Source organism: Pristiophorus japonicus, chromosome 6 (genome assembly GCF_044704955.1).
Source record: "Pristiophorus japonicus isolate sPriJap1 chromosome 6, sPriJap1.hap1, whole genome shotgun sequence".
Lineage (NCBI taxonomy): Eukaryota > Metazoa > Chordata > Chondrichthyes > Pristiophoridae > Pristiophorus > Pristiophorus japonicus.
Window position 1 is genome coordinate 232,079,840 of NC_091982.1, and position 22,458 is coordinate 232,102,297.

Here is a 22,458-nt window from a genome sequence, read left to right on the forward strand (position 1 = left end):
TCTCTGAACTGCCTCCAAAGCAAATATATCCTTTCATAAATATGGAAACCAAAACTGCACGCAATATTCCAGGTGTGGCCTCACCTTATGGGAGGTAACCAAAGAGACAGGTTTTGAGGAGTCAGGTGGGGAGACAGGTAAAAAAGTGGAGGGGTTTAGGGAGAAGATTTCAGGGCTAAGTTGGCTGAAGGTTGTGCCACGGATGATAGAGAGAGGAACGATGCACCATAACATCGGGTTGGTCAGTACTTCAAGTGAAATCACAAACCAGAGATGAGAGACTTCAGTTATACAGAGAGACTAAAGAAGCTGGGCTTGTTCCCCTTAGAACAGAGAAGGTTAAGGGGCTATTTAATAGAGATATTCAAAATGATGCAGGGTTTTGATATTGTAAATGTCAAGAAACTGTTTCCACTGGCAGAAGGCTCGGTAATCAGAGGACACAGATTTAAGGTAATTGGCAAAAGAACCAGGAGAGATGAGGAGTTTTTTTGAATGCAGTGAGTTGTTATTCATAAATAGGCAGTCCCTCGGAATCAAAGAAGACTTGCTTCCACTCCTCAAGTGAGTTCTATTGCGTTCCTAACACAGTTGAGACTGCACACAGGGAGGTTGAAGTAACAGTGACCTCAGTCTTTAATAAGACACTCCAGAGTGAGGAACAGGCCTTAGGGGCCGGCTTATATACAGTGCTCCCAAGGAATGCTGGGATCCCTTGGGACTTCAGGGGATGAACTCCCTGGTGGCAGAACATGGGAGTGCATGCTTTATAGATACACAACAAGTTCTTTGGTGGCTGAACAGTTCAATACGAGAGCCACAGACCCTGTCACAGGTGGGACAGACATTCGTCGGGGGAAGGGGGGCGTGGGCCTGATTTACCACATACTCATTCCGCTGTCTGCGCCTGACCTCTTTATGCTCGTGGCATTGATGCACTGCCTGAAAAGATGGTAGAAGTAGATTCAATAGTAACTTTCAAAAGAGAATTGGATATATACTTGAAAAGGAATAATTTGCAGGACCACGGGGTAAGAGCGGGGCAGTGGGACTAATTGGAGAGCTTTTTCAAAGAGCCGGCACAGGCACGATGGGCCGAATGGCCTCCTGTGCAGCATGATTTTATTGAAAGAAAATCTCCACAAGTGCATTTACAATGTCATTACTTATGGCGACCAAAGGAATCCTTATTCCCTTAAGGACAGGAGATGGGAAGCATTAAAAGTTACTTTTTCATGTGGTACACCGATTGTTGTGTCCTTAGATGCTCTAACAATGACTCCATGGGGCAGTGTGTTGTACTTGAACTGTAGTGACCTTAGTCCTTTATTAGTTAACTCCAGAGTGAGGATCACACCTGGTGGCCTGCCTTTTATACTAGGCCAGGCACACCTGTACAGGTAACCTACAAGTCTCCCACTGCTGTGCCCTCTGGTGGCACACCTTGATATAGTACCAACAGTGGCCATGTAAGATACATGACACCAATAAAGGCTGTTTTACTTTGCCTTTACCACTGCATCTTTTCAGCTTGACCTGTGGGGGGAAACTGCCTACAGAGATATAACTGTTGAAGCCCATTATCTCATTGTCTGCCAAGATGTGGACACAGTTAGTATTTTGTTCCTTGAGTGCTTCCAAAAGAAATGGCTTCACATCAAAGGGGTTCTAAATATTCCAGTTCTACCTGCGGGTCTTTCATTCTGGCAGAAGCTGTGAGTTCTGGAAGTTCAAGAAATCTGTGTCTGTCATCTTACCTCGAAGAAGACATTTCGAGACTGGGGACTGTGTACCAGGAATAGATAAGACCCAGCGGCTTCATCGAAATGAACTATTATATTCTGCAAAGCTGCAAAGAGACAGCTTTCTAAAAATGATATATTAACTCCCTGTGGACTGAATCCCAAATTTTTTATATAAGGGGTCCCGATTCTAACTGCGTGCCAGTTTTCAGCAAATGAGTTTTGGTGTCAGTCCATGTGTGTACCTACATTACAACAGTGACTAAATGTTTTCTGGTTGTAAAAAGAAAAAAAGACTTGCATTTATATAGTGCCTTTCACGACCACCAGACATCTCAAAGTGCTTTACAGACAATGAAGTACTTTTGGAATGTAGTCACTGTTGTAACATGGGAAACATGGCAGTCAATTTGCGCACAGCAAGTTCCCACACACAGCAATGTGATAATGACCAGATAATCTTTTTTAGTGATGTTGATTGGCCCCGGGACACCGGGGATAACTCCCCTGCTCTTCTTCGCAATAGTGCCATGGGATCTATTACGTCCACCTGAGAGAGCAGACGGGGCCTTGGTTTAACATTTCAGCTGAATGACAGCACCTTCGACAGTGCCACTGTCCCTCAGCATTGCACTGGAATGTCAGCCTAGATTTTTTTGCTCAAATCCCTGGAGTGGGACTTGAACCCATCACCTCCTGACTCAGAGGTGAGTGTACTGCCCACTGAGCCACCGCTGACACAGCAAAAGCTCTTTGGGATATCCTAAGGTCGTGTAAGGCACTATATAAATGCATGTTTTCTTCTTTATTTCTGTCTTTCTTTCTATCTATCTTTCTTTCTATCTTTCTTTCTTATTCTCTCTCTATTTTTCTCTGTTTCTCCTTTCTTTCTTTCCTTCTCTTTATTTCTTATCTCACTCACAACAGCAAAAAAGAAGCCCGGAGTATTCTAGCTCCCAGGCCAAATTTAAATCCTACTAGCTCACTGCTCATCCGTTCTGGGAGGGATGTCAACGGGAAGCGGCAGAAATTCACGCTGCCCAGAGGCTGCTCCCCGAGACAAGGGGTGACATCAGCTGCCGGGACATCCCCAGAGAGGGGAACATGGTGGGACAGGGCGGGGGGGGGGGGGGAGCAAGATTATGTCAGGAGAGGTGTAAGTTTTCCTTGGAAGACCCAGAGAGCCACTACAGCTCCTCCTGGCCACACAAGGAAAACATTTAAAATATTGAGCAACTTACCTTTTTGGGCCTCTCCAGGCCCTGATACACTTCCTCGCTGGTCGTCCTGCTGAGAAACTCATTGCTGCTTCCCGCTCACGAGGCCGAGTGAAAATTGCAGTCGGGTCCCGATGACCTCATGTGGCCGCAACATGAATACGTTAAGAAGGACCCCGCCGGCTTTGGGTGGGTGTCCTTGGAGCCTGCTCGGGTTAAAATACTAACCAGTCAGCTTTTGCCAGCTACATGATCAGTAAATGACCTGGACCATTTAACTGCCTTACTGCCTGGTTTCCGCTGGTCGGGTAGGGATAAAATGGCCCCCAAATATTTTTTTTGCTTCCGTCTGTCATTGTATTTCTAAATAAATCCAAAGCAGTAGCTTAGCCTGTATAAAATAATATAATAGTGCATTATTCTCTGTTGTGCAGAATATATTGGGCTTCTTTCTGTCGTTAGCAGTTTACTGTGCTCAGGTTTAATTGTTAGACCTGGACTAAGTTAAACCAAATACTGCAGAGCACGAAAACAGTTCCAGGAGACCTCAATCTACTAACGGAAACTGTAGTGAATCCATTTTCACAAATAAAAGTAATACAGAAAAGTCCAAACTGTATCAGTGTTTTATACACAAAAAGGTAACATTACAGACAAGGGAAGTTATGAGAGGCGATGTTAACATTTTCAATGCAAAGTTAACAGGGGCCGATTCCTTTATGACGTGTTCTCAGGTCTGAGCCCGCAAGCCGACCCCGCTTGTTTCTGCCAAGGGTAGTTGTCTATATTCTGCTAGTTCTGCTCTCTGCTCCGACGCCGTGTGCCTCAGACCAGTGAAAACCAACAGAACAGTGGCAAAGTGCAACAGCACAGGGTGGTATCACCACGAATGTTCCGATCTCCACAGTAAGGACTCAATGAAAAGCGACAACATAAATATGCCACAGATAAAGTACAGTGCATGTGAGTTCTGTGGTCACTAATGTCAGCTGTAGCTCAGTGGTTAGCACACTTGCCTCTGAGTCAGAAGGTTGTGGGTTCAAGTTTTATTCCAGTGATTTGAGCAGAAGACATAGAATGGCACTTCAGCACATACTGAGTGAGTGCTGTACAGTTAGAGGTGCTGTCTTTCAGAAGCGATGTTAAACAGAAGCCCCATCTGCTTTCTCAGATGGATGTAAAAGATCTCACAGCACTATTTTGAAGAAGAGCAGGGGAGTTTCCCTGGTGTCCTGGTCAATATTTATCCCTCAACCAACATCACTAAAACAGATGATCTGGTCATTATCACATTGCTGTTTGTGGGAGCTTGCTGTGCGCAAATTGTCCACCATGTTTCCTACATTACAACAGTGATTACCCTTCAAAAAATACTTCATTTGCTGTAAAGCACTATGGGATAGCCTGAGGTTGTTAAAGACGCTATTTAAATTCAAGTTCATTCTTTCTATAAAATATTTTTCACAAGTAAATCCTCCACATTTTCTAGGCCCTCATCCCAAATACCGTATGGTTAATTTATCAATAGAAAATCTTATATGAACCATAAATGTGAAGCCTAGTGGTTTATCAAAAATACTTCAACCCGAAGGTTAATTCGAACCTTGTAACCACTCCGTCTTCTATAAGAGGTCTTTTTGTGATCTTGTACTCCCAGCACTGAGAGAGTGCAGTATAGGGAACGGGCTGGAGCAGGGAGGCTCTGGCACTCTGGTGGTGAATCCCCATGAGCAAGCTCCTCTCTGGTAGCATAGAATTACTGCTATAGCATATAGTGCAGCCTCAACAAGATGCAAACATTGTTATGGCATGAACGGAATACGTTGAAGGTGCTGATGTCACTGCAAAATGTCTTCTGGCATAACAACTTTAAAAAAATGTATTCGTGGGATGTGCGCATCGCTGGCAAGACCGGCATTTATTGCCCATCCCTAATCGCCCTTCAGAAGGTGGTGCTGAGCTGCCTTCTTGAACCGCTGCTGTCCATGTGGTGAAGGTGCTCCCACAGTGCTGTTGGGGAGGAAGTTCCAGGATTGTGACCCAGCGACAATGAAGTAAGATTGTCTGAAATTGTACAGACATGAAGCCGATTTATTTGAAATGCATGGTAACAATAAAGGTTATTCCTATAAAGCCCGAAGTTAAAGAATTAGTTTACTTGCCAGAAAATACTTATTTCTGCAGAGTTTCATCAATTCCTTATTAAGATGGAGAGTGACACAGTTAATTCAGAGACTAGGGTCCTGAATTTAAGGAAAGGTAACTTCGGTGGTATGAGAAGTGAATTGCCTAGAATAAACTGGCAAGTGATACTTAAAGGGTTGATGGTGGATAGGCAATGGCAAACATTTAAAGATCACACGGATGAACTTCAACAATTGTACATCCCTGTCAAGAGTAAAAATAAAACGGGGAAGGTGGCTCAACCGTGGCTAACAAGGGAAATTAGAGACAGTGCTAAATCCAAGGAAGAGACATATAAATTGGCCAGAAAAAGCAGCAAACCTGAGGAATGGGAAAAATTTAGAATCCAGCAGAGGAGGACAAAGGGTCTAATTAAGAGGGGGAAATAAAGTATGAGAGGAAGCTTGCTGGGAACATAAAAACTGACTGCAAAAGCTTCTATAGATATGTGAATAGAAAAAGATTAGTGAAGACAAACGTAGGTCCTTTGCAGTCAGAATCAGGTGAATTTATAATGGGGGAACAAAGAAATGGCGGAACAATTGAACAAATATTTTGGATCTGTCTTCACTAAGGAAGACACAAATAACCTTCCGGAAATACTAGCGGTTCGAGGGTCTAGCGAAAAGAAGGAACTGAAGGAAATACTTATTAGTCAGGAAATTGTGTTAGGGAAATTGATGGGATTGAAGGAAGATAAATCCCCAGGGCCTAATAGGCTGCATCCCAGAGTACATAAGGAAGTGGCCCTAGAAATAGTGGATGCATTGGTGAACATTTTCCAACATTCTGTTGACTCTGGATCAGTTCCTATGGACTGGAGGGTAGCTAATGTAACACCACTTTTTAAAAAAGGAGGGAGAGAGAAAACGGGGAATTATAGACTGGTTAGCCTGACATCGGTGGTGGAGAAAATGTTGGAATCAATTATTAAAGATGAAATAGCGCATTTGGAAAGCAGTGACAGGATCGGTCCAAGTCAGCATGGATTTATGAAAGGGAAATCATGCTTGACAAATCTTCTAGAATTTTTTGAGGATGTAACTAGTAGAGTGGACAAGGGAGAACCAGTGGATGTGGTGTATTTGGACTTTCAAAAGGCTTTTGACAAGGTCCCACACAAGAGATTGGTGTGCAAAATTAAAGCACATGGTATTGGAGGTAACGTATTGACATGAATAGAGAACTGGTTGGCAGACAGGAAGCAGAGAGTCGGAATAAACGGGTCCTTTTCAGAATCGCAGACAGTGACCAGTGGGTTGCCGCAGTGTTCAGTGCTGGGATCCCAGCTATTTACAATATACATCAATGATTTAGATGAAGGAATTGAATGTTATATCTCCAAGTTTGCAGATGACACTAAGCTAGGTGGCAGTGTGAGCTGTGAGGAGGAAGCTAAGAGACTGCAGGGTGACTTGGACAGGTTAGGCGAGTGGGCAAATGCATGGCAGATGCAGTATAATGTGGATAAATGTGAGGTTATCCACTTTGGTGGCAAAAACAGGAAGACAGTATATTATCTGAATGGTGACAGATTAGGAAAAGAGGGGGTGCAATGAGACCTAGGTGTCATGGTACATCAGTCATTGAAGTTTGGCATGCAGGTACAGCAGGCAGCGAAGAAGACAAATGGCATGTTGGCCTTCATAGTGAGAGGATTTGAGTATAGGAGCAGGGAGATCTTATTGCAGTTGTACAGGGCCTTGGTGAGGACACACCTGGAATATTGTGTTCAGTTTTGGTCTCCTAATCAGAGGGAGGACGTTCTTGCTCTTGAGGGAGTACAGCAAAGGTTCACCAGATTGATTCCTGGGATGGTAGGACTGACATGTGAGAAGAGACTGGATCAGCTGGACTTGTATCCACTGGAGTTTAGAAGAATGAGAGGGAATCTCATAAAAACATAAAATTCTGATGGGATTGGACAGGTTAGAGGCAGGAAGAATGTTCCCGTTGCTGGGGTGTTCCAGAACCAGGGGTCACAGTCTGAGAATAATGGGTAAGCCATTTAGGACCGAGATGAGGAGAAACTTCTTCACTCAGAGAGTGGTTAACCTGTGGAATTCCCTACCACAGAAAGTTGTTGAGGCCAGTTCGTTAGATATATTCAAAAGGGAATTAGATATGGCCCTTACGGCCAAAGCGATCAAGGGCATGAAGAGAAAGCAGGAAAGGGGTACTGAGGTTGAATGAACAGCCATGATCTTATTGAATGGTGGTGCACGCTTGAAGGGCCGAATGGCCTACTCCTGCACCTAATTTCTATGTTTCTATGTTTCTATCATCATCATCATCATAGACAGTCCCTCGAAGCAAGGTTGACTTGCTTCCACGCCAAAAAGGGAGGAGTTCACAGGTGTTTCATTGAAGGACCTAATATTCCAGATCCCCAACTACATCCTGAAGGGTGGAAGATGCCTGTGCGTGGATTTTTTTAACGTGTGGTGGCCGTTGCACACCAGCCACCACACGGGCTTGACAGAGCTAGGTCTTGGTTCAGTGGCAAGGATTACCAAAGCCGACTGGAGACCAGTTCTGCTGCACGGACCTAGTGCGCACACATATCGCAATGTGGGCTGGCCCTTGCTGCCCGTGGGCCCCTCTTCTGGGCTCCGAACTCACGCCTCTCCTGGACCCTGATCACATCCCTCTACGAACTCTTGCCGCTCCTTCGCCCCGACCTCGCTGCTCCTGCTGTACCTGCCCGCATTGCAGTCAGCTGTCGCCCTCCTGCAGCAGCACGCGCTGCTCCCGACAGTGGTATACCGCCGCACGCTGCTCCCTCTAATGGCCCCAGCCTGCTGATTTCCAGGCAGAATGTAACAACAGTTACAACAGTGACTACACTTCACAAAGTACTTCATTGTCTATAAAGCATTTGGGATGTTCAGTGGTCATGAAAGGCGCTATATAACTGCAAGTCTTTCTTTCAGGGAGTCTTTACCCTAACTTCTGCCATGTGATGAGTATGTGGTCACTATAGACCTTTAAAGAGAAATTAGAAAGTTTTTAAGAGAAAATTACATTGGGGATTTTAGTTGGGGGGGGGAATAATTAGTTACATTAGATTGTGTTGTGTTATCATAGAAACATAGAAAATAGGTGCAGGAGTAGGCCATTCGGCCGTTCGAGCCTGCACCACCATTCAATAAGATCATGGCTGATCATGCAACTTCAGTACCCCTTTCCTGCTTTCTCCCCATACCCTTTGATTCCTTTAGCCTTAAGGGCCATATCCAACTCCCTCTTGAATATATCCAACGAACTGGCATCAACAACGCTCTCTGGAAGAGAATTCCACAGATTAACAACTCTCTGAGTGAAGAAGTTTCTCCTCATCTCAGTCCTAAATGGCTTACCCCGCTATCCTTAGACTGTGATCCCTGGTTCTGGATTCCCCCAACATCCGGAACATTCTTCCTGCATCTAACCTGTCCAGTCCCATCAGAATTTTATATGTTTCTATGAGATCCCCTCTCATTCTTCTAAACTCCAGTGAATACAGGCCCAGTTGATCCAGTCTCTCCTCATATGTCAGTCCTGCCATCCCGGCAATCAGTCTGGTGAACCTTCGCTGCACTCCCTCAATAGCAAGAACGTCCTTCCTCAGATTAGGAGACCAAAACTGAATATTCCAGGTGGGGCCTCACCAAGGCCCTGTATAGCTGCAGCAAGACCTCCCTTCTCCTATACTCAAATCGCCTAGCTATGAAGACCAACATGCCATTTGCCTTCTTCACCACTTGCTGTACCTGTATGCCAACTTTCAATGTCTGATGTACCATGACACCCAGGTCTCGTTGCACCTCCCCTTTTCCTAATCTGCCACCATTCAGATAATATTCTGCCTTTCTGTTTTTGCCACCAAAGTGGATAACCTCACATTTATCCACATTATACTGCATCTGTCATGCATTTGCCCACTCACCTAACCTGTCCAAGTCACCCTGCAGCCTCTTACGTCCTCCTCACAGCTCACACCGCCACCCAGCTTATTGTCATCTGCAAACTTGGAGATATTACACTCAATTCCTTCATCTAAATCATTGATGTATATTGTAAATAGCTGGGGTCCCTGCTATTGAGCCCTGTGGCACCCCACTAGTCATCTTCAAGGCAACTGCAGCCTCCTGGAGCTTGCTTAGGGTGTCAGAGAGGAACGTCCTGTGATTTGTCTTGAATTGGTCACAGGGTGTTTAATATGTCCTTACGATACAGTACAAATGCACACGGGGCCCATACTAGAGAGAAGGTCACTCTGTAACCAGTAACCTTTATTTGCCAGCACTGAAGTGGAGAAAAAGGCTTCCCCTTTTATACCTGAAAATCCAGGTTAGGAGTGTCTCCCACAAGTTCACCACCTAGTGGTCAATGTTCTCACGGTGTACAACTTGGGTCAGTTTATACATGGATTACAATGACAGTTGAATACATGACATCCCTCCCCCCCAAAGTCTTATTGGGATCACAGGTTAAGTCTCTCTGGTGGTTCATGCTCCCTTGTAGAGCGCCTGAGTTGGAGCTCTGGTTGTTGGGCGCTGGCCTGAGTGTCTGCTGGTTGCAGTGCCTCAGGCCTGTCCAGACTGCCCACAGTGACTGGGCTCTCCTCCACTTGGTTCCGATGTTCGGTCACCTGTGGTGAAGTAAACTCTACATCGTGTTCTTCCTCTGCTTCTTCTATGGGGTTGCTGACCATTCTTTTTGTTTGATCCACGTGTTTGCGGCAGATTTGTCCATTGGTAAGTTTAACTACCAGAATCCTATTCCCCTCTTTGGCAATCACAGTGCCTGTGAGCTATTTGGGCCCTGCAGCATAGTTGAGGACAAAGACAGGGTCATTGACATCAATACATCGCGCCCTCGCATTCCCGTCCTGGTAGTCATATTGTGACCGGCGCCTGCTCTCAACAATTTCTTTCATGGTGGGGTGTATAAGTGATAACCTGGTTTTGAGCATCCTTTTCATTAGCAGCTCAGCAGGTGGAAACCCTGTGAGCGAGTGTGATCGGGATCTATTGGCCAACAGGAGGCGTGATAAGCGGCTTTGTAGGGAACCCCCTTGGATTCTGAGCATCCCCTGTTTGATTATCTGCACTGCTCGTTCCGCCTGGCTGTTTGAGGCTGGTTTGAACGGTGCCGTTCTGACATGGTCGAACCTGCACCGCCATTCAATGAGTTCACGGCTGAACATGCAACTTCAGTACCCCATTCCTGCTTTCTCGCCATACCCCTTGATCCCCCGAGTAGTAAGGACTACATCTAACTCCTTTTTGAATATATTTAGTGAATTGGCCTCAACAACTTTCGGTGGTAGAGAATTCCACAGGTTCACCACTCTCTGGGTGAAGAAGCTTCTCCCCATCTCGGTCCTAAATGGCTTACCCCTTATCCTTAGACTGTGACCCCTGATTCATTGGGAACATTGGGAACATTCTTCCTGCATCTAACCTGTCTGAACCCGTCAGAATTTTAAACGTTTCGATGAGATCCCCTCTCATTCTTCTGAACTCCAGTTGATCCAGTCTTTCTTGATATGTCAGTCCCGCCATCCCGGGAATCAGTTTGGTGAACCTTCACTGCACTCACTCAATAGCAAGAATGTCCTTCCTCAAGTTAGGAGACCAAAACTGTACACAATACTCAGGTGTGGCCTCACCAAGGCCCTGTACAACTGTAGTAACACCTCCCTGCCCCTGTACTCAAATCCCCTCGCTATGAAGGCCAACATGCCATTTACTTTCTTAACCGCCTGCTGTACCTGCATGCCAACCTTCAATGACTGATGTACCATGACACCCAGGTCTCGTTGCACCTCCCCTTTTCCTAATCTGTCACCATTCAGATAATAGTCTGTCTCTCTGTTTTTACCACCAAAATGGATAACCTCAAATTTATCCACATTATACTTCATCTGCCATGCATTTGCCCACTCACCTAACCTATCCAAGTCACTCTGCAGCCTCATAGCATCCTCCTCGCAGCTCACACTGCAACCCAACTTAGTGTCATCCGCAAATTTGAAGATACTACATTTCATCCTCTCGTCTAAATCATTAATGTACAATGTAAACAGCTGGGGCCCCAGCACAGAACCTTGCAGTACCTCACGAGTCACTGCCTGCCATTCTGAAAAGTACTCATTTACTCCTACTCTTTGCTTCCTGTCTGACAACCAGTTCTCAATCACACTACCCCTAATCCCATGTGCTTTAACTTTGCACATTAATCTCTTGTGTGGGACCTTGTCGAAAGTCTTCTGAAAGTCCAAATACACCACATCAACTGGTTCTCCCTTGTCCACTCTACTGGAAACATCCTCAAAAAATTCCAGAAGATTTGTCAAGCACGATTTCCCTTTCACAAATCCATGCTGACTTGGACCTATCATGTCACTTCTTTCCAAATGCGCTGCTATGACATCCTTAACAATTGATTCCATCATTTTACCCACTATTGATGTTAGGCTGACCGGTCTATAATTCCCTGTTTTCTCTCTCCCTCCTTTTTTAAAAAGTGGGGTTACATTGGCTACCCTCCACTCGATAGGAACTGATCCGGAGTCTATGGAATGTTGGAAAATGACTGTCAATGCATCCGCTATTTCCAAGGCCACCTCCTTAAGTACTCTGGGATATAGACCATCAGGCCCTGGTGATTTATCGGCCTTCAATCCCATCAATTTCCCTAACACAATTTCCAGACAAATAAGGATTTCCCTCAGTTCCTCCTTCTTGCTAGACCCTCTGACCCCTTTTATATCCGGAAGGTTGTTTGTGTCCTCCTTAGTGAATACCGAACCAAAGTACTTGTTCAATTGGTCTGCCATTTCTTTGTTCCCTGTTATGACTTCCCCTGATTCTGACTGCAGGGGACCTACGTTTGTCTTTACTAACCTTTTTCTCTTTACATATTTATAGAATCTTTTGCAGTCCGTTTTAATGTTCCCTGCAAGCTTCCTCTCGTACTCTATTTTCTCTGCCCTAATCAAACCCTTTGTCCTCCTCTGCTGAGTTCTAAATTTCTCCCAGTCCCCTTGTTCGCTGCTATTTCTGGCCAATTTGTATGCCACTTCCTTGGCTTTAATACTATCCCTGATTTCCCTTGATAGCCACGGTTGAGCCACCTTCCCTTTTTTATTTTTACGCCAAACAGGGATGTACAATTGTTGTAGTTCATCCATGCGGTCTCTAAATGTCTGCCATTGCCCATCCACTGTCAACCCCTTCAGTATCATTCACCAATCTATCCTAGCCAATTCACGCCTCATACCTTCAAAGTTACCCTTCTTTAAGTTCTGGACCATGGTCTCTGAATTAACTGTTTCATTCTCCATCCGAATGTAGAATTCCACCATATTATGGTCACTCTTCCCCAAGGGGCCTCGCACAATGAGATTGCTAATTAATCCTCTCTCATTACACAACACCCAGTCCAAGATGGCCTCCCCCCTAGTTGGTTCCTCGACATATTGGTCTAGAAAACCATCCCTTATGCACTCCAGGAAATCCTCCTCCACCGTATTGCTTCCAGTTTGGTTAGCCCAATCTATATGCATATTAAAGTCACCCATGATAACTGCTGCACCCTTATTGCATGCACCCCTAATTTCCTGTTTGATGCCCTCCCCAACATCACTACTACTGTTTGGAGGTCTGTACACAATTCCCACTAACGTTTTTTGCCCTTTGGTGTTCTGCAGCTCTACCCATATAGATTCCACATCATACAAGCTAATGTCCTTCTTAACTATTGCATTAATCTCCTCTTTAACCAGCAATGCTACCCCACCTCCTTTTCTTTTTATTCTATCCTTCCTAAATGTTGAGTACCCTTGGATGTTGAGTTCCCAGCCCTGATCATCCTGGGGCCACGTCTCTGTAATCCCAATCACATCATATCTGTTAACATCTATTTGCGCAGTTAATTCATCCACCTTATTACGGATACTCCTTGCATTAAGACACAAAGCCTTCAGGCTTGTTTTTTTAATACCCTTTGTCCCTTTAGAATTATGATGTAGTGTGGCCCTTTTTGTTTCTTGCCTTTGTTTACTCGACCTTCCACTATTGCTTTTTACCTTTCTAACATCTGTTTCTGACTCCATATTACTTTGCCCTGTCTCGCTGCATAGGTTCCCATCTCCCTGCCTTTTTGTTTAAACACTCCCGAACTGCATTAGCAAATGTTACCCCCAGGACATCAGTTCCAGTCCTGCCCAAGTGCAGACCTTCCCTTTTGTACAGGTCCCACTTCCCCTAGAACTGGTTCCAATGTCCCAGGAATTTGAATCCCTCCCTCTTGCACCACTGCTCAAGCCACGTATCTATTCTAACTATCTTGCTCCCTCTACTCTGATTAGCATGTGGCACTGGTAGCAATCCAGAGATTACTACCTTTGAGGTCCTACTTTTTAATTTAACTCCTATATTCACTGGAATTTAGAAGAATGAGAGGAGATCTCATAGAAACATGTAAAATTCTGATGGGATTGGACAGGCTAGATGCAGGAAGAATGTTCCCGATGTTGAGGAAGTCCAGAACCAAAGGTCACAGTCTAAGGATAAGGGGTAAGACATTTAGGACCAAGTTGAGGAGAAACTTCTTCACTCAGAGAGTTGTGGGCGTGTGAAATTCTCGACCACAGAAAGTTGTTGAGCCAGTTCATTAGATAGATTCAAAAGGGAGTTAGATATGGCCCTCACGACTAAAGGGATCAAGGGGTATGGAGAGAAAGCAGGAATGGGGTACTGAAGTTACACGATCAGCCATGATCATATTGAATGATGGTGCAGGCTCGAAGGGCCGAATGGCCTACTCCTGTACCTATTTTCTATGTTTTCTATGTTTCTATAATAACACAGCCTTACAGTATGACGGTGTCTGCCAATCTCTTGGTTAAAGGTCAGCAAGAGAACAGGGTATGTGAAACCAGCCATCTTCATGGACTGTGGAATCCATGCCAGGGAGTGGAGTTCTCCAGCATTTTACCTATTTCAGTTGTGGGATTTACTCAAGATGTTTTCTTATAGAGATCGAGAAACATGCCCATGTAATAAATTTATGCTTTCCACAGGCTGTTACAGCTTACAGATGTGATTCTACTATTACCACCCTTTTGAATAAACTGGATTTCCTGGTCATTCCTGTTATCAATGTTGATGGTTATGTCTATACTTGGACCAGCGTAAGTGTCAGAACGTCTATGGACGGCCACCAATGGTTGACAGTGGCCGTGCCTTCTGTTACCTAGGCCCCAAGCTCTGGAACTCCTACCTAAACGTCTCCGTCTCTCTATCTCTCTTTCCTCCTTCAAGACGATCCTTAAAAGATACCTCTTTGACCAAGCTTTTGGTCACCTGCGCTAACTTCTACTTTTGTGGTTCGGTGTCAATTTTTTATCGCATAATACTCCTGTGAAATGCCTTGGGACAGTTCACTTTGTTAAAGGCGCTATATAAATGCAAGTTATAGTTGTTGTTGTTGTTGTTGAACTGAGGCCACCGCTTCTCTTTGAGATGGAGGTTAAAGTTCCCATGGCGCTATTAAAGAAGAACAGGGGAGATCTCCCACTGTCTTGGCCAACATTTATTCTTCAACCAACATTACTAAAACAGATTATCTGGTCATTTATCTCATTTGTTTCTTGCAGTGTGCAAATTGGTTGCCATAATAGCCTACATTACAACCTTGACTACACTTCAAAAGTAATTAATTGACTGTGAAGTACTTTGGGATGTTCTGAGGATATGAAAGGTGCTATATAAATGCAAGTTTTTATCTATCAATCACAAATGAGACCCATTAGAGCGCATCCTTTGAGTGCCGTAAGTCTCGCATTATAACATCCATCTGTATGTTGAATCTCCCTAGTGTTATGGTCTCTATCCTATCTGACAGATTACTCCAAACATTTACCACTGCCTGAGAAAGTTCTTCATAATATCTGCCTTAAAGTTATTGGGTTCAATTTTCCCCAGCGATTTGCGCCGTTTTTTTGGAGCCGGCTGCTCTTTTCAGCCTAAGTTGAAAATCCCCATTTTCCCCAATCAATTTGCACCAGCGTAACTCAGTTAGTGACGAATTTTTTAGGTCCATTTTTTTTCCACCCAAAGGGGGGCGTAACCAGCCACCCACGCCAATTCTGACCATTTAGGGAAGTTTGTCCAGCTGAGAGTTACTCCAGTTCTGATTAGGCCAGTGTATGTGGCCTGTCCTGAAAAACCTTCCCGAGAGTTAAGGAAATCGGCACAGCAGCTGCCCAGACACACTAAAAGAATTGAAAAACACACAGCAGCAACTTAGCTCCCGGCAATCCCTTCGGGCGGGGTTGGAGATAAGTTGCTGCTATGTGTTTCTCAATTCTTTAATGTGTTGGGAGCTGGCTGTATGCTTCACTTTGCAGCCTCAGCTCACATTGTGTCCCTTGTTACCATGGCAGCCCGATCTTTTTGGTGCAGATAAATGCTCCACCCCCAAAACTAAAGGTCAGGTTAGGCCAGGCCAAAAAGAAGAAATCCAATGGGGAAACTTAGAATATTTTTTTTTGGCGTACTTAGGCCCCAAAAAATCGGGCGTAACTCTTCAAGTACTCCAAAAAAATGCTTTGGGGAAAATTGAGCCCATTATTAGGGCTGATTTCCTGATAGAAGCAGTGCTCACGGGGTGCGCTGCATCACGGTCCCTAATGCGTCATTCATTTCAAAGGAGCGCTACTCACATTCTGCGAGCCCAGGATTTCCCAATAGGGTGACTTAGACAGGTTAGGTGAGTGGGCAAATACATGGTAGATGCAGTATAATGTGGATAAATGTGTGGCTATCCACTTTGGTGGTAAAAACAGGAGGGCTGATTATTATCTGAATGGTGACAAATTGGTAAAGGGGGAGATGCAACGAGACCTGGGTGTCATGGTTCATCAGTCACTGAAGGTTGTCATGCAGGTACAGCAGGCGGTGAAGAAGACAAATGGCATTCATAGCGAGAGGATTTCAGTATAGGAGCAGGGAGGTCTTACTGCAGTTGTACAGGGCCTTGGTGAGGCCACACCTTGAATATTGTGTACAGTTTTGGTCTCCTAATCTGAGGAAGGACATTCTTGCTATTGAGGGAGTGCAGCGAAGGTTCACCAGACTGATTCCCGGGATGACAGGACTGACATATGAAGAAAGACTGGATCGAACAAGCTTATATTCACTGGAATTTAGACGAATGAGAGGGGATCTCATAGAAACTATCAAATTATGATGGGATTGGACAGGTTAGATGCAGGAAGAATGTTCCCGATATTGGGCAAGTCCAGAACCAGGGGTCACAGTCTAATGATAAGGGGTAAGCCATTTAGGACCGAGGTGAGGAGAAACTTCTTCACTCAGAGAGTTGTGGGCATGTGGAATTCTCTACCACAGAAAGTTGTTGGGGCCAGTTCATTAGATATATTCAAAAGGGAGTTAGATGTGGCCCTCACGGCTAAAGGGATCAAGGGGTATGGAGAGAAAGCAGGAATGGGGTACTGAAATGCATGATCAGCCATGATGATATTGAATGGTGGTGCAGGCTTGAAGGGCCGAATGGCCTACTCCTGCACCTATTTTCTATGTTTCTATGTTTCTATGTATGTTTAGCTCCTAGCTGAATCGACCCTCTATTTCGACTCGTTTCACTGGTGTATATTGTCAGAATATATTTAAAGGAGGAAAAATAAGATTTACGATCCACTACTCTTCCAGAGAGAGCACCTTGGGAAATCACGAATGCGGCTTCCTATCACTCCCAACCTGCCTTATCATATCTCTCAGAAACATCCCCGAAACGTTTCACATACAGTTATTTATGTTAAGGTGCAATCGTTGTTGCTGTGTAGTGGATACGCAACGACATCCCATAATCAGCGATGAATTGAATGACCAGTTAATCTGTTGTTCGGGTTTTGATTGTGTTGGTTGAGGGTGGAATGTTGGCCAAGAACTCTTTGCTCATCTTTGGAAAGTGCCACAGGATTGTTAATGTCCACCTACAACCACCAGTGCGGGCACTCACAGCAAGAGGGGCGAAGGAGCGGCAAGAGTTTGTAGATGGAAGTGACCGGGGCCCAGGAGAGGCGTGAGTTTGGGGCTCAGAAGAGGTAAGGGCCCAGGGACAGCAAGGGCCAGCCACACTGCGATATGTGTGCACACTAGGTCCATGCAGCAGAGCTGGTCTCCAGTTAGTCTTGGTTAATCCTTGCCACTGGACCAAGACCTAGCTCTGTCAAGCCCATGTGGTGGCTGGTGTGCAACGGCCACCACACGCTAAAAAAATCCATGCACAGGCATCTTCCACCCTTCAGGATGTAGTTGGGGATCTGGAATATTAGGTCCTTCATTGAAACACCTGTGAACTCATCCTTTTTTGGCATGGAAGCAAGTCATCCTCGATACAAGGGACCGCCTATGATGACAACCACCAGAGCAGGAAAACAAACCTCCCTTTAACATCCCATCTCAAGGAGATAACTTTTTTTTAAAAAGAACTGTAAATTCTGGAAAAGCAGAAAATGCAAGAAATATATAGCAGGTCTGAAACCTCTGGGAAAAAGAGAAAGGACAGATTCATATTTCAGGGGTCGTCTGAATGAAAACTGACTTGCTTAACTTCCCATTTCCAATTCTGATGAAGAGCCTACACCCAAAACTTGGATCTATCTTTTCTTCCGTCAGGTGTCTCCAGACCTGCTGTGTATTTTAAGCATGTTTTAGCATTGATTTGGCTATATAAAGACATGTTCATCTGACATGATGGCAGTAAGGATCATACGCATTTATTTATTCGCTGTGTCTACCTACAGGATTGACTTTGGAGAAAGACGCACTCCAAGAATCCTGGCTCTGACTGTGTGGGCACCGATCTAAACCGAAACTTTGATGCCAAATGGTGCTGTAAGCTTCTGCATTTTAATAAATGGCACTCTGTGTGCAGGGCAGTGCGGGTCTTCTAAAACCAGCGGAAATAAAGGAATGGCATCATAAGCACTGAACAGATATTGTTAAAAATCTTGTGTAGGGAGTGCAGCTCCTGACCATAAAACATGCTTCCTGTTTATAACATAACAAACATAATAACATAGTAGGAGCAGGAGTAGGCCATTTGGGCCCTCGAGCCTGCTCCGCCATTCAATTAGATCATGGCTGATCATAGATTCATAGAAATTTATATTTCGGCCATTTCGGCCCATCGTGTCCATGCCGGCCGACAAAGACCTGTCCAGCATAAATCCACATTCCATCCCTTGATCCGTAGCCCTGTAGGTTACGGCACTTCAAGTGCATATCCAAGTACTTTTTAAATGTGGTGAGGGTTTCTGCCTCTACCACCCTTTCAGGCAGTGAGTTCCAGACCCCCACCACCCTCTGGGTGCAAATATTTCCCCTCAAATCCCCTCTAAACCTTCTACCAATTACTTTAAATCTATGCCCCCGGGTTGTTGACTCCTCCGCTAAGGGAAATAGCTCCTTCCTATCCACTCTGTCTAGGCCCCTCCTAATTTTATACCTCAATTCTACTTTCCTGCACTATCCCCATATCCCTTGATTCCCTTAATATCCAAAAATTTATCAATCTGTCTTCAATATACTCAAAGACTGAGCTTCCACAACCCTCTGGGACAGAGAATTCACAGCCCTCTGAGTGAAGAAATTTCTCCTCCTCTCAGTCCTAAATGTCCGACCACATCCCCACTCACTTGGCCTGTCTATATCCCCTTGAAGCCTTTTTGCATTCTCCTCACAACTTACATTCCCACCTAGCTTTGTATCATCAGCAAACCTGGATCCATTACATTTGGTCCTTTCGTTAAAATCATTGTAATGGTGTTTAGAGGGGGAGGGCCACCAGGAAAGGGGAAGGGAAGAAACAAAGGAGTAGGGGAGGGAAGAGGGAAAGGAGAGGAAAATGGGGAGAAGGGAAGAAGGGGGAAAGAGAGAAAAAGGAGAGGGGAAGGGGACAGGGGAAAGGGGAGGGAATGGGTGAGAAGGAGAGAAGGAGGAGAGGAAAAGGAGGGGAGGACAAGGGGAATGTGGGGGAGAGAAAAATAGATAGAGAGAAGAAGGGATGTAGATGAGGGTGAAGGGAGAGAGAGAAAGGAGAGGGGAGGGGATGGGGAGAGAGGAGCAAATGGATGAGGGGGTGAGAAGGAAGGGAGGAGGAGGAGAGGAAAAGGAGGGGAGGGCGAGGGGAAAAAAGGGAAGAGCAAAATAGAGAGGAGAAGGGATGTAGAGGAGGGTGGGAGAGAGAGGAGGACACAGAGCAACTGAACAGACAACAGAGAGAGATTGCAGATGGCGGAGAGAGGAATGCAGAGGGGGTTGAGCAGGATAAACAGTGAGAAGAAATTTCCCCATCCTTCTCCACTTCCTCCCCCCTCAATAAAAAATAATGCAGGTGATCACTAGAATATATTGCTGCTTTATTAAAAATAATTACAATTCTGCTCTCTGGTGCTGATCACATCATTTGTGGAGACATGGAGGTTTACGTTAAACAATGATACAGATGATAACGAGTTGCATGGGCAGGCCCAACTTCTGCTGAGACAAGGGAGGAAAGGGAGGAAAGGAATCAGCAGCCACAAGCAGACCCCTAAAAGTAACGGATTATGGGGGGGGTGGCACCAGCAGCTGAGGGCAGATCTCAGAACACAATCTCCACGGGCAGCATTGAGGGCCGAGAATGGGCATCAGAGCACAATCGCAGGGCACTATTTGAAGAAGAGCAGGCGAGTTCTCCCCAGTGTCCTGGCCAACATTCATCCCTTAACCAATACCTAAAACATGATCTGGTCATTTATTTCATTGCTGTGTGTGAGATCGTGATGTGTGGAAAATTGGCTGTCACGTTTCCCACATTACAACAATGACTACAGTTCAAAAGTTCTGCATTGGCTGTAAAGCGCTTTGGGACATCCTGAGGTCGTGAAAGGCGCGATATAAATGCAAGTTCTTTCTTTTTTACATGCAGCCATTGGTGTCTCAAGGAACCCGTGTGATGACACTTACTGTGGACCACATGCAGAATCTGAAAAGGAAGTCAAAGCCATTGCACACATTATGCATAAATACTTTGCGATCAAGGCTTATATCACCATTCACTCATACTCTCAGATGTGTCTCTTTCCCTACTCCTACACTTATTCGTTGGTGCCCAACTTCAAGGAACTGGTATGTGATATACATCATTTATTAATGAATGAAAGATATTTACACAACATATTTCAGTTACTATGAGATTATTATAGAAGGTTTACAAAGCATCTTAGTACAGGGATACCATGGGGTGGGTGTCCTTCCGCTGTGCACTTTGTGCAATGAAATTGTAAAGTCTGTTACAAAGAGTATATATGCACTGTGATTTTCTATCTTCAGCTGGCAAGGTATGGCTTTTAATTCTGTTTGAGCTGGGAATAAGTAAACTATTGTGCCGTCTTTATTCCTCTCTGGAGAATTATATCTCAAACAATGCATTTCCTTTGCAGAAGACCAAAGTCTTCAGTGGGTATCATCGTATCAGGGCAAGTGGCTGTGTGTAACTCAGAGAGTTGTGGAATTCTCTACCGCAGAGAGTTGTTGATGCCAGTTCATTGGATATATTCAAGAGGAAGTTAGATATGGCCCTTACGGCTGAAGGGATCAATGGGTATGGAGAGAAAGCAGGAAAGGGGTACTGAGGTGAATGATCAGCCATGATCTTATTGAATGGTGGTGCAGGCTCGAAGGGCCAAATGGCTTACTCCTGCACCTATTTTCTATGTTTCTATGTTTAACATGTATGAGCTATTTGGCTGGCGTAGGCTGGGAGGCTGCACACGGACGTTTGTGCAGGGTGAAATGCCCTTGGTTTGAGCAATTATCATTTTCATCAGATTCAAAGCAGTGTTTGAGTTCCCCCGCCAATCACAACATGAGGTGTCATTGCAACAATATGCTCAACACTGGCTCATCCTGTGGAATTCTCTTGAGCAGACAGGCCACAAGCCCAGGAGGTACTAGCCCAGTAGATGATGACGTAGACCACAGCACTCTGTGCTACCCGTGCACTTGAAGCAGGGGACACCACAGTGAGTTTGACAAGGCAACACATAGTGATTTTTTTTTTAATTCATTGGATGTGGGCATCGCTGACATGGCCAGCATTTATTGCCCATCCCTATTGCCTCAGGTGGTGGTGCACCTGAACCGCTGTTGTCCGTGTATGTTTTTTTGTAGCGGTTTGCAACAACTGAGTGGCTTGCTGGGCCATTTCAGAGGGCAGTTAAGATTCAACCACATTGCTGTGGGTCTGGAGTCACACATAGGCCAGATTTCGTTCCCTAAAGGGCATTAGTGAACCCAATGGGTTTTTACAACAATCTGGTAGTTTCGTAGTCACCATTACTGATATTAGTTTTTTAATTCAAAATTTATTTAATGAACTGAATTTAAATTCACCCAGCTGCTGTTGTGGGATTTGAACTCATGTCCCCAGATCATTAGTCGCAGCCTCCAGATTGCCAGTCTAATAACATAACCACTATGTCACCATACCCTGTGATCTTTAGTGATCATTAGTGAGGAAGGGCATACCACTGGATGACGGAGAGCTGACTATTACCGTGTGGAGGTATAGCAGGGTCAGGGCTCTGCTGTGTTGCTTCATGAATCCAACGTCACAAGTCCACCCATGAAAGGAAGGACCACGAATAATTCACGTGCCTCACTGCTCAAGCTGGTCAGGATAGAGTTTCAGGTCCTACCACGCAATTGGGCAGTACCATGCAGCAAACACCTGTTCAGGGGAGGTGTCGGAAAACACTTCTTCACACAAAGGGTAGCGGGATTCTGGATCTCTCTACCCCAAAAAGCTGCTGAGGCTGGGAGTCATTGGAAAATTTCAAAACTGAGATTGATAGATTGTTGTCGGGAAGGGGTTACCGAAACAAGGCGGCTAGATGGAATTGAGATACAGATCAGCCATAATTTAATTGAATGGTGGTACAAGCTCGAGGGGCTGATTGGCCTACTCCTGTTCCTCGGTGCATGTCTTTTCACAGATCCAAGTATGTTGCAAATCAAGGCCACAAGATAACAAGCTATCTACAGATGGAGAAGGCCACTTAGTCAATCTTAGCTCATCAATCGAGAAGGATCCTACAGTTCTGTCCACCAAGTCATCCAACTATTTCTTAAATGACTCTCAGGTTTTCTTCTCCATTTAATTTACATAGAAATATAGAAACATAGAAAATAGGAGCAGCAGTCAGCCATTCGGCCCTTCGAGTCTGCACCGCCATTCAATATGATCATAGC

General features: G+C 44.9%; 1 pseudogene; it reads left to right on the plus strand.

The window, feature by feature from the left end:
• Positions 1 to 14,032: 14,032 nt before the first annotated feature.
• Positions 14,033 to 22,458, plus strand: part of LOC139265503 (carboxypeptidase B-like) — a 29,601-nt pseudogene continuing 21,175 nt past the window's right edge.